At 37.9% G+C, this 13,807-nt stretch overlaps 1 protein-coding gene across 5 annotated transcripts in view; it reads left to right on the forward strand.

Moving 5' to 3' along the window:
* The first annotated feature begins 42 nt into the window (after positions 1-42).
* XRCC4 (X-ray repair cross complementing 4) overlaps positions 43-13,807 on the forward strand; it is a 269,968-nt gene continuing 256,203 nt past the window's right edge. For 2 of the 5 annotated variants that reach the window (XM_054488109.2, XM_054488110.2), the window contains exon 1: positions 48-152. The gene's annotated coding sequence lies outside the window, so the exon portion shown is untranslated. Of the gene's footprint in view, positions 200-13,807 lie in introns of all 5 variants that reach the window. The other 3 variants (XM_054488108.2, XM_054488105.2, XM_063664951.1) reach the window with 3 other exon arrangements.

The raw sequence follows: 13,807 nt of genomic DNA on the forward strand, positions 1-13,807 counted from the left end.
GACGCTAGGATAGGCTTATCTCCACCGGAAAAGGCGGGATTTAGACCACGTCCCGCAGGCCGGTGGAAGTAGCTGATACTCTCATTGGTTGCAAAACCTTGATCTGTGAAAGCGGGTGTTTTGGAGGATACCGGAAGTAGAGTCACGGAGAGGTAGGATCCGGAAGTGGGGCTGCCTTTTTAAATAACAAAAATCTGAGGTTCTGTTCTTTTTATCTTTTTGCTTTCTTTTAAAAAAAGTTCCCTGCTACTTACCCCTAGAACTCCACAGTGCGAGAATCCCCCTCAATTTGTGAGCTCCCGCGGCTTCCTCTTGTGGGCTTTTGGGGATGCTAAGGTTCTCGGCATTATCCTCAGGGTGCGAACCTACCTGTTCACACCCTTTTCAGTTTCCCCGTTTGCGTCTGAGGGATTCTTGGGAATGCGAAGCACTTTTGAAATGCTGTGTTGGTTGTGGGATTGGGAGGACGGTTGAATCCAGAGGGTAGTGTTGAGTAGGCTGTTTGAGCATTTCCCCAGTACTGGCCTGTCCTTTCAATTCCCAGATACTGGTAAACTGTGGGTTCCATCCAGGCATCGGGGCTGAAACGTACCAGGCAATTTGAGGTCAGGAAAGAACTTTCTGTGGTAACCAATGGGAAGGAACTGCCGTTTGCGGACTGCAGCAATTGATTAGGTACTTCAAAGAGATCAACTGGCAAGACAAATGACAAGGCAACTTTTAATCAGTAGTAGTATTTAGCTTTTTCTGATTTTAATTATCCCATTAGGTGAGGTTCTATTACACACACAGACACACACACACACACGTTTTTCTTTCTGCATTTTATCGATGGAGAAACAGGCGCTTTGACATGTTTGAATTTGCATAGTTCTTGGAATTCTAATAAAGTATTAGAAATGAGAGTTTTTCACTCTTTGCCCCCTTTTGGCAACCTTTTGGTTCTAAATGTGTGGTGTATTTTTTCTCGGGTGGGAGAGAATTCTTTTCAGAATGTTTTCAATTTTTTATTGACTTAGAAGGTGGATAGAGAGAAAGAGAGAAGGTAACTCACGTGAGATGTTGGTTTATGAGCTGTATTCGGCCAGTGAGACCCTTTTGTATTTAGGGCAACACAATGATTAGAAAATTTGGGATTCTGCTATTTGTGTTTACATTGTTCACTAGGGCACACAAAGGTTTTGTTTTAAACTATAACTAACTTGATATTTGAGTCTGTTATATTGAATTGTCAAGAGTTGGTCAAATACACAAATTAGGAAGTATTTACTGGGTGCCTGCTTTATTCATGGATCTTGAGATTGCAGCATAGGAACAAAGATGGTCTGTTCCTTTAAGGAATTTAATAAGGTTGGGGGAGAGGGGAATAAGAAAGGTATAAAAAAATACAGTACTCTCCACCTAAGGATAAAAAAGTCTTTTAATGTTCTGTCTTGTAATTCCTTTATATTATACCTTTTAGGTCTTGCCATTCAAATTAAACAAACCTGGTTTAGTTATGGAAATTATGTTGTGCAATTTATTGAGCTTGGCTTTTAGGGCAGTAAATGTGTCTGTAGACAACTGCCCTTGCTTTCATGTGAAGATCGTCTTTATCTTTGTTACATGTAAAGGTAATACTTCTGTATGAAGCTCTGCTTCAGGCTACCTGTGAAGAGCATCAGAAAGCTTAACTTGTTAGAGATCACAGTTGATTTGCTATATCTATATATTTTAATTATTTTTAGGCCATGACTTCTTATGTACCTGAGCTTCAAAATAGTAAAGAACGGCGTTGCCAGTTTTTAAGTTATCTATAGAGAAACACATATGCCAATAAATGAGGCTGAACAAATATGTATAATGTTTATTGCATTTATGTAAAACATCAAAGTTAATCTGACGTGGTGAGTTTTTTTTGGGAGGTGGTAGTTTAGCTCCATCGTCTTACATAAACCCCCTACTTTTTGGGTTTCAGATTATATCACAATTTCTAAAATCTTTCTGGCAGCTTTGCAGTGAATCCTCATTTAAAACCATCTTGGATCCTTTCCTTACTAGAAATAAAATCTGTCTGTGTTATTCCTTTGTTCAAAAATTATTATTTATTTTTATTTTTGAGACAGGATCTTGCTCTGTTGCCCAGGGTGGAGTGCAGTGGCACAATCATGGCTCACTGCAGCCTCAACCTCTAGGGCAGAAGCGATCTATCCTCCTCCCTCAGTATCCCCAGTAGCCGGGACCGTGGGTGCATGCCACCATACTTGGCTAATTTTATTTTATGTTTTGTAGAGACAGGGCTCACTATGTTGCCTAGGCTGGTCTCAAACTCCTGGGCTCAAGTGATCCTTCCGCCTCGGCCTCCCAAAGTGCTGGGATTACAGGTGTAAGCCACCGCACCGCGTCTGGCCTGTTCAAAAAGTATTATCTCTCCTGAATCTGGAAGAATATTTCCAACTTTGGTTTCATGGGTATATTAGAATCATATGTAAAAATAGTGGATATTTGTAGTTTTCTGTGGTGCTAGTGCACAGGTGTCCTCAGTGTTATGAGGATTAAACGAGTTATTACAAGTAAATCATCTAGGCAAATGTTTGGCATACAGTAAGCACTCAGAAAGTGTTGGCTATTACTGGGCATGGCTTTGTCTTTGCTAAATTAAAAGTCCCTGGAGAGGAGGAATTATAATGGAGGAATGGTTGAATTGCATATATTAGGCACTAAATACAGTAGTCCCTCCTTATCTGAGGTTTTGATTTCTGCAGTTTCAGTTACCCATGATCAGCCACAGTATGAAAATATTAAGTAGAAAATTCCAGCCGGTGTGGTGGCTCATGCCTGCAATTCCAGCACTTTGGGAGACCAAGGTGGGCGAATCACTTGAAGTCAGGAGTTTGAGACCAGCCTGGCCAACACGGTAAAACCCCATCTCTACTAATATACAAAAATTAGCCAGGCGTGGTGGCATGCGCCTGTAGTCCCAGCTACTCAGGAGGCTGAGGCAGGAGAGTCAGTTGAATCCGGGAGGTGGAGGCTGCATTGAGCCGAGATTGTGCCACTGCACTCCTGCGTGGGCAACAGAGCGAGACTCCATCTCAAAAAAAAAAAAAAAAAAAATTCCAGAAATAATGCATACATTTTAAATAGCATGCCTTTCTGAGTTGTGATGAAATCTTATTCCGTCCCATCCCATTCAGCCCGGGGCCATGAATCATCTCTTTGTTTAGCGTATCCCTGCTGTATAAGCTTCCTGCCTTTTAGTTGCTTGGTTATCAGATTGATGGAGGTGGTATCACAGTGCGTGTGTTCTAGGAATACTTATTTTACTTAATTATTGCTTCAAAGCATAAGAGTAATGACACTGGCAATTTGGTTATGCCAAAGAGTAGCTGTAAAGTGCCTCTTTTAAGCCAAAAAATGAAAGTTCTCCACTTAATAAGGAAGAAAAGAAATCCTATGTTGATGTTGCTAAGATCTATGGTAAGAACAAATCTATCTGTAAAATTGTGAATAAGCAAAAAGAAATTTATGCTAGTTTTACTGTCACACCTCAAACTGCCAAACTTATAGCCATAGTGCATGATAAAAGCTTAGCTAAGATAAAAAGGGAATTAAATTTGTGGTTAGAAAATGTGAACAGAAGCATGCTCAGATTGAAGGCAGTTGGGTTCAGCCTCCCCGCAGGGCCTTGGGATATACACCCTTGGATAAGGAGAGGACTGCTATAAAAGGTTTTAGTATTAAGTTGGTATTGCATTTATATCACCAGACCACTTTCTCCCTATTTTCTCTTTTTACTTTGTTGCTAGTGTTAATGATAGGGTTGATTTACATTACCTTTTACATTACCTACCTTTTTTCATTCACTGTTATTCACATATATTGAAAGACAATTGTTCTGCTTTTTTCCTCTTATCCTCAGCTAGCCTCCCTAACCTCAGGTAGAGGTTTTTCATGTTCCAGTGTTTGTCCTTTTTTTCTCCCCCCTTGTTTTTATTCTCTTCCCACATGGCTTTTCAATTCAGACTGAAATGTCCTTGAGGACCAAAGTTAATACAGTTTTATTCTGTTAGGGATTTTTGTTAAATAAGTAGATTTTCAGCTGCCCTTGTCACACACAAAAAATAGGGTAGATGATAGGTGTTAATCTCCTTCACTAAAGTAACCATTTTACTATCTGTGTGTATCCTATAACGTCAACTTGTAAACCTCAAATATACACATTAACATTTTTTAAAAAAAGAAGTTTCACCAAAAAAGACACTTCTATTAATGTATGTCTTATTTCTTTTACCTTAAGAAATGTTTCTCTTAACCTTTCTCCATTTTCAATCCCATTTGTTTGCTCTTCTCTGCAACAAAAATCCTCTAAAGAGTTTTCTATGCTCCATGTTCCAATTCCTCTTTTTCTACCTCTGCATCTTCATTGGTATATTTAAAAGATATATTGAACTCAGATGTCCCAGACCGAACTCCTTTCCTCCCAAACCTTTCCCATTCTTTCTCATCTGAATTGATGGCAACTTTATACAGCCAGCTGCTCAGTTAAATCTTTGGAGTCATCCTTGACTCCTTACTTCCTCTTGTATTCCAACAAATCTGTTGGCTTTTTCTATGAAATATATCTAGAATTCAACAGTTTTCTACTATTTCTGCTATTAGTATACTGATCATCTCTTGCTCAGATTTTTGTTATTACCCACTATCATTTCTTGCTTGGATTATAGTAATTGTGTTCTGTTCTCTCTGCTTTTTTCAGTCCTTGCCTCCTTACTGTCTATTCTCATGTCAGCCAGAGTGATACTTTTAAAATATAAATAAAAAATTGTATATTTACGTGTAAGATTCTAAATGCAATATGTTATCCTAGGTTGGATCCTGAAACAGAAAGAGGTTATTAGTGGAAAAACTGGTGAAATCCAAATAAAGTCTGTGGTTTAGTTGATAGAAATGTATCAGTGTTGGTTTCTTAGTTTTGATAAATGCACCGTGGTAGTATAAGATGTTAACATTAGAAGAAACTGGGTGAGGGGTATATGAGAACTTTCTATTATCTTCGTAACTCTTCTGTAAATTCAGAATTATTTCAAAATAATATACAGAAGAATATAACATTACTTTTTTGCTTAAAAACCTTTCGTGACTCATTTGATTCATAGCAGAAGCTAACAGCCTTACATTGGCCTACAGTAGTCTACATCAGTCTTGTCCAACTTACAGCTCACAGGCTGCCTGTGGCCTATGATGGCTTTGAATGCGGCCCACCACAAATTTGTAAACTTTCTTAAAACATTGTGAGATTTTTTTTTTTTTTGAGCTCTTTAGGTATCATTAGTGTTAGTGTATTTTATGTGTGGCCCAAGACAATTCTTCCTCCAGTGTGGCCTAAGGAAGTCAACAGATTGGACACCTCTGCTCTACATGATCTGGTCTCCCATTACCTCTCTGACTACATGTCTTTGTGTTCTCTCCCTTTGTTCCAGCCATACTTACCACCCTGTTTCTTAAGTACACTAGGCCTACTTCTACCACAGGGCCTTTGCATTGACTGCTTCTTCTATCTAGAATGCTTTTGGATCCTTACAGCTAATTCCTTCACATCTTTTACATGTTGTTCAAATGTCACCTTTGCAGTAAAGCATATCCCAACCTCCCTATTTAAATGGAAGCTTTGCAACTTCCATAGCCCCTACCCCTATCTCCTCCACTCTGTTTTATCTCTTTTTACTTCAGTGTTTATCATTATTCTATATATGTATTACATGTTTGTTACATGTATTTTTAATTGTGTTCCCCTATTAAAATGTAAAATCTATGAAGGCAGGCATTTTTATGTGTTTTGTGGTCTTATGCCACATTCTAAAGCATTTGTCTGAGGCATAGAAGTACTCAGTAGGTTTTGTTTGAATGAATGACTGACTTGATTGGGTGTTTGAATCTGTAATTTTTTTTTTTTTTTTTTTTTTTTTTGAGATGGAGTCTTGCTCCGTTTCCCAGGCTGGAGTGCAGTGGCGCAATCTGTACTCACTACAACCTCTGCCTCCTGGGTTCCAGCAATTCTCCCGTCTCAGCCTCCTGAGTAGCTGGGATTACAGGTGCATGCCACCATGCCCAGCAAATTTTTTGTATTTTTAGTACAGACGGGGTTTCACCATGTTGGCCAGGCTGGTCTCGAACTCCTGACCTTGTGATACCACCCGCCTCAGCCTCCCAAAGTGCTGGGATTACAGACGTGAAAGTACTGGGATTACAGGCATGAGCACCGCATTTGACCATGAACCTGTAATTTTTGATTTGCAGTCTGAAACACTGAATTATTTATCACTTCCATATATCATACTATTTCTTGCCTCCAAGCCTTTACTCATGCAGACTCTTCTACTTGGAATGCCCTTCCTTATCTTTCTTCCTCTATCCCTAAGTTGTTTTCACCTGACCATTTCTCTTTAAAGATTCCTATAATATTAGATGTAACTCAGGGAAGCCTTCCCTAAAATGTCAGGCCAGGGTGAGTGCTGCTTTTCAGAGGAGCTCCCTTCCTACCTCTGCATTTTACAAACTTATATTATAATTCTGTTTGGGTGTCTCTATGTCAGTAGAGAGTTGCGAATGTGTCTTACTGATCTTTGGGATATCAAATCCTGGTACATAGGAAGTAATCAGTGAATATTTTAATGCATTAATGGCATGATCAAGGACACTCAGCTATGAAGCATAGTTTTGATTCCACCCTGGGTCTTTTGAGTGTAAAATCAATGGCTTATTTGCTATACCTTGTTTCTTAGGAAAAAGATGGCTGTCTTTAAAATAATTGAAAGGTACTGTATCCTTTTGATACAAGTAGGAGGGAGTTAATGCATTGTATAGCCCTGGACAATTTGCTTCTTGTCATTGTTGAAGCTGCCAGCCCTGATGAAAGTGAGTTGTGCTTTTTTCTAAGGCATTGGCTGAAATCATTGATCAGGGTTCAATTGTAGACAGCAAATTTTTAATGTTGATGAAATTAGGCACTTCTGGGGAGGAAAACATTCTTGAGATTTGTGTTGCCAAAAAGAAGAAATACATGCCAAAGAAGAAATACATGCCAAAATTCCAAAGTGTTCATGAGGCATTTATGTTTTTACTAGATGCCATTACTACCAGTAACTTCATGTTACATTAAACTTCTGCTTGTGTACCATTGGGAAATCCCAGAGTGTTTAAAGATGTTGTAAAGATTTTCCTTCAGCAGTACAGAAATTTGCTCTTAAGATTGATTTAATTATGATTCGTTTGTTAACAGTATCTCTGACATGTAGCACAAAATTAGGTACACTAATTTTGCATTTAAAATACTGTTTGTTTAATCCTAGATAATGAGCTAGACTTCCCAACTACTCTTTATGATTGGCATCCGGAGTTCAAACTGCCCTCTGAATATTATCGTTATTGTCGCAGCCTATAAACTAAATCAGTTTTATCTTCACCTAGCCCTGAAAACTAACACAAAAGGAAATAGATTAGCTCTATAGATTCTGAAAAGGCTTCCACATTAGTAATGTCCTTGCAAATGATAATTAGGCTTGAGATTAAGTAATCAAAAACAAATATTACCTGGAAGACATTGTATCCTGAATTTGTGTTCATTTCCATAGCTTTGCTAATCCTACAGAAGTGACTAAAATGTTGAGGTAAGCAAAGAGCTCAATCTGGTCTTGTGTGAGAGAATGCTATTAACTTACTTGTAATTTTACCAGAGCAGTGAATGAGAATTTTATTGGATAAAGAAGGAACTTGCTCATTTGGAACAGAAGTACGTGGCTGCTAAGAAATAAGATGCAGCCATTTTTGAAACCTGTCAAAGTCTTGGCAGTATAAATATTGACATGCTGAGACATGTCAATATTTACGTAGAATTTGGAAGTTGCCAAGTTCCTGTTTAAGAAATATGACCCTAGCATTGGACACAGTATATCAATAAATACGGAACATGTCCAAATGAACAGCTGCTCAGGGAAAATAAAATTACATCTGTCTAAACTTTGAGGCACTTAAAAAGTTAAAGTTTAAAAGTTTATGATTTTTCTTCGTAATTTTTAGGTAGATGCTTGTATGATATAGTATACTAATAGAGTTCCATGTATGGGTTTAACATAAAAATGACAGTATCATTGCTATTTATAAATTTGTAAATTAGCTGTGCTATGATACTTATCTATAAATTGAATTTTAAAAACTTGCCTAGTGTTGTGTTTAGGAACCAACCCTTCATTTTCAACATTGTTCTTAAGGAGAAATTGGCTCATGATGACTTAGATATTAATTTGGGGAGACAAAAGTTTATACTCTGATAACTTCTTAAATGGCAACATAGAAAATGGAAGATTTTGCACTTTAGATGTGATAAGGGAATATGACCTTGTTATCATTATCTGACAAACATGTCTCAGTAGAAAATCATATTATAGATCACCACTGTTAATTCCCATCTTAATATCACTATATTTTAACAAAGAGCTTTTTGATGCAAAGGAGACATTTGAGCTTTTATATCAAGTCGTTAGAACCACACAATCTTACATTGTTTTGCGGACTTCTAGAAGAAGTTTAAACTTACCAATTCTTTGAACGACAGTCCTAAAACAATCTTAAGAACATAAAACATGGGTATCAGGACTCGTTTTCTCATTGCTTCTCCTTTCTAACGGTAGCGATAGGTGGCTTTTAAATAGTAATCTAATCATTTAACCAGTTCATAATATTGTATGAGTTCTTAGAAGAAATGAATGATTTATTAAGTCCATATAGTAGCGTACATTGTAATTAGCTATAGAGTTGACCCTTGAACAATATAGGGGTTAGGGACGCCAACCTCTCATGCAGTTGAAAATCCATGTATAACTTTTGGCTCCCTCAAAATAACTACTAATAGTTTATTGTTGACCAGAAGCCTCATCAATAACATAAACAGTTGATTAACGTATGTTTTGTGTGTTATATGCATTATGTACTGTATTCTTACAATAAAGTAAGCTAGAAAAAAGTAAATGTTATTAAGAAAATCATAATGAAGGGAAAATATATTTACTATTCATTAAGTGGAAGTCGATCATCATAAAGGTCTTCATTCTTGTCTTCATGTTGAGCTGGCTGGGGAGGAGGAGGAAGAGAAGGATTGATCTTGCTGTCTCTGGGGTGGCAGAGGTGGCAGAGGTAGAGGAGGTGGAAGACGAGGCAGGAGAGGTGGACACACTTGGTGTAACTTTTGTTGAAAAACTTTAGTGTGTAAGTGGAACCACACAGAACAAACCTTCAGTTGTTCAGCGATCAACTCTGTATGTGCCTTGATTTAATTTCTCAGTTTTTATCTAGTTTTTTTTTTTCATAAACAGTTTTCTAAGACATTGGCTGATTCTCTCTCTTTCTCATTTTGTCCTGAGTCGAAGAAATCCCTTAGATATTAAATCAGACATACCTGAACTGAATGTTCGTACCTAAATGCCTAACCATGATCTTTATGTTCTGGAATGTTCTAACTTGGTTGAATTTTTTTGGCCATCAGCTAAATAGATATCTCTGTTTTATATAACCTCTAAACAAGGTTTAATTAAAAAAATCAGGCATTTCTAGGCCAGGCGTGGTGGCTCACACCTGTAATCCCAGCACTTTGGGAGGCCAAAGCAGGTGGATCACCAGAGGTCAGAAGTTCAAGTCCAGCCTGGCCAACCTGGCGAAACCCCATCTCTACCAAAAATACAAAAATTAGCTGGGAGTGGTGGTGCAGGCCTGTAATCTCAGCTACTCGGGAGGCTGAGACATGAGAATTGCTTGAACCTGGGAGGCAGAGGTGGCAGTGAGCCGAGATTGTGCCAGTGCACTCGAGCCTAGGCAACAGAGTGAGACCCTGTCTCCACACAAAAAAAATAAAAATAAAAAGGTATTTCTGAATACCAACAGCCCTATAAAATTTGTCCTGGTTGGCCGGGCACAGGGGCTCACACTTGTAATCCCAGCACTTTGGGAGGCCGAGGGGGGTAGATCATTTGAGGTCAGGTGTTCGAGACCAGCCTGGCCAACATAGTGAAACCGCATCTCTACTAAAAATACAAAAATTAGCTGGGCGTGCTGGTGCATGCCTGTAATCCTAGCTACTTGGGAGGCTGAGGCAGGGGAATCACTTGAACCTGAGAGGTAGAGGTTGCAGTGAGCCGAGATGGTGCCACTGTACTCCAGTCTGGGTGACAGAGTGGCCACTGTACTGCAGTCTGGGTGACAGAGTGAGACCTTGTGTCAAAAAAAAATTTTTTTTTTTTCCTGGTCATAGCGTGTTCATTGTTTCAGCAAGCAAGATGTCATACTAAAATACACAAAAAAATTAATACAATCTTATCTTTGAAAATTTAGTAATTTACTCATTTTTTTTGGTGTATGTCTCTTCTTTATTTGGTTTGGAGCTACATGCCTTGTTCAAATGAAAACCATGTACCTCATTTTTCTGGATATTTTGTATTTCTGATGTTTCATTGGGCTTTCTTGTACCTTGGCCAAAGTGGAATATTTATGCAGGCAGAATTGAATTTAATAATATGCATTTCAATTGTTAAGGAAAAATAATTTTCAAGGCATTGGAATTGTATCATTGTTGCTACTGGTGAGTCTACTAGTTGATTGTTGGTATTTCATTTTCTGAACATTGGATTCCTCAGGCAAACCTTCTCTTATACCTCTTATTTTTGTTTATATTGGTCCTGTAATTTTTTTACCTTAGAAAATGCCGCATCTTTGTATGTCATTTAGCAGGTATTTGACATATCGTGTCATTATTTTATTACTACTTTAACTCTGCTGTAGCAAAATTATATACTACCTTGTATATATTTACTTATTTTTTTAATAACTAACAAGTTTAATTATAATTTATATAGAACTCTGTATTGTCACGTTCTCCTAAGTGGATGAAAAGTTTCTGGAGAGAAAGTATTGCTACTTTTTTTTTCTGATCTGCTAGAGTTCTTATTGAACACAAAGTTTGCACATACTGCTTCCTTAATGAATGGTTGGTAGATGGAGTGGAATTTTTACAACTGACATTCTGCAGGTTGATTTCAGTTCGTTATTTCAACTTAATGGGAAATTTTTAAAACATATTAAGTGACTATGAAACTAACTTAACTTTGAATAGCTTTTCAGACCAGCATTTTAAATTTTGCAGTGCAGAATTGCTTCTCTTACACAAAGTTAGTGTGGCTTCATTTGTTAATAAACATTTCATTAATTCTTTTGGGGAAGTGTTTGATTAAAAATAAATTTTTTTTTCTAAGACATGTAACATTCCCAGCTTCTCCCTAATAAGAAAATTATTCGTGATAGTTCTGTAGTTTGAAGATTGTTGATGCATATAACATTTCCAACTTCTTTCTAATAAGATAATCATTCTTGATTGTTCTGAAGTTTGAAGATTATTGATAATTTGACTTCATTTTCACTTCATTGTAGTTTATAAGCAGGAATATGTTTGATTTAGTGCTATTTCAGAATCCTTTGAAGAAGTCTGACAATCTTTTTAGGATTTTGTTTTAAAATTGATATTAAGTTGTAGCCATAAAGAGGCCACCAATTGATTAATCTTTCTGATCAATAAGGTAATTTAAATATACTCTTTTAGCTGTGTGACCTTGTTTCACTGCTGCCTGCTGGAGATGGTTGCCAATTTTGCAGGTAACTAAGTGCTATCAGACACTACCCTTGTAGAAGCACAGCCTCCTAAATTGTGATACCTTGATAACAAATGACTTCTAATCTGGATTAATTTTGTTGCTTGCTTCATTCAAATGTTGGAGAGGCCAGCACATGGGAATCTAACAGAATAGTACTAGAATTTTGAAACTATCAAAGTTCCATTTCTAACAGCCACTAGCTGAGCTTTCTGCTGAGTGATTCAGTGTATGTAATTCAGCTCCAGGCCCTTTCCATCAGGAGAAGAACTGGCAGAGAATCTGCTAAGCATGATTATCCCAATATCCTTCCTATATTAAACCCTCTTTTCTTCCCCTGGTGGGGAATAAGATAACTGACTTGGGATCCTTGGAGGCCAATCATAACTCCAATTCTCTAACACCAAGTGGGTATTCAACAATTCAGTACAATTCAAACACCATCTATCTAGGGTTAGTGTCAGATCCCACAGGTTCGTGGGCTCAGTCTCACAAAATTGCCCCCACTTCAGATGCCAGTCACAAGTCCTGAGTCACTTATACTTTTGACCAACCAGTTATAAATCAAGGTTTCCTGTGATACCATGCCTCAGGTTTGATAATTTGCTATAATAGGTCACAGAAATCAGAAAAATATTTTATTTACCTTTACTGGTTTAGTACAAAAGATAGAACTTAGGAACTGCCAAATGAGAGAGGACACATAGGGAAAGGTATGGAGGCAGGGGAACAGGACTTCAATGCCCTTCTGTGGACACACCACCTTTTAGCACCATGATGCATTCACCAAGCAGGAAGCTGTTCACATCTCCTTGTTCAAGAGTTTTGTTTTTTTGAGACAGGGTTTCACTCTGTCACCCATGTTGGAGTGCAGGTAGCACAATCATAGCTCACTGTAACGTCAAAGTCCTGGGCTCAAGTGATCCTCCTTCCTAAGCCTCCTGATATGGCTTGGCTGTTTCCCCACCTAAATCTGACTTGAATTCCCATGTGTTGTGGGAGAGACCCAGTGGGAGGTAATTGAATCATGGGGGCAGTTCTTTTTCTTGCTTTTCTCACGATAGTGAATAAATCTCATGAGATCTGATGGTTTTATAAGGTAGTGGGGTGGGGGGGCTCCCTGCACAAGCTCTGTCTCATTGCCTGCTGCCATCCATGTAAGACATGAATTGCTCCTCCATGCCTTCCGCCATGATTATGAGACCTCCTCAGCCATGTGGAACTGTAAGTCCATTAAACTGTTTTTTTCTGTATAAATTACTGAATCTCAGGTATGTCTTTATCAGCAATGTGAAAATGGACTTATAAACCTCCCAATTCAAATTTTTATAGAGCTCAATTTCCTGGTCTGGGTGCATGGGAGGAATGGAGGGTCGGGAGGAGGGTCTGAAAATCCCAGCCTACTAATCACTTGGTGTTTCTGGTGACCAGCTCCATCCTGAGGCTGTCTAGAGGCCCCACTGTAAGTCACTTCATTATTATAAACTCAGGTGTTATTGAAAGCTGTTCCTTATGAGTAACAAAAACATTCCTATCACTCAGGAAATTTCAAGGGTTTTGCCAACTCTGTGTGAGGAGCAGGGGACAAAGTTCAAACATGTTTCTTATAATATCACACACACTCATTATTTTTTGTTTGTTAAATTTTATTTATTATAAATTATGTTATGGTTGTTTATATTTATGGGGTACAAAGTGATATTATAATTTTGAATGCAATGCAGAATGGTTAAATTAAGCTAATTAACATATCTATCCCCTCAAGTATTTAACATTATTTGCGGCAATATTCAAATGTACAGTACTCAATTGTTAGCTATGTTCAGCATGCTGTACAATTGATCTAAAATAAAAAAGTCAGACTTATTTCTCATATATAACTGAGGCTTTATACTCTTTTGACTGTTGTATTAGCCTGTTTTCACACTGCTATGAGGAACTGCCTAAGACTAGGTAAATTATAAGGAAAAGAGGTTTAATTGACCCACAGTTCTGCATGGCTGTGGGGCCTCAGGAAACTTACAATCATGGCAGAAGGAAAAGCAGGCAGGCACATCTTACATGGTGGCAGGTGAGAGAGAAGAGTGAAATGGGAACTGCCAAACTATTAAAACCATCAGCTCTTGTGATAACTC

Source organism: Pongo pygmaeus, chromosome 4 (assembly GCF_028885625.2).
Source record: "Pongo pygmaeus isolate AG05252 chromosome 4, NHGRI_mPonPyg2-v2.0_pri, whole genome shotgun sequence".
Lineage (NCBI taxonomy): Eukaryota > Metazoa > Chordata > Mammalia > Primates > Hominidae > Pongo > Pongo pygmaeus.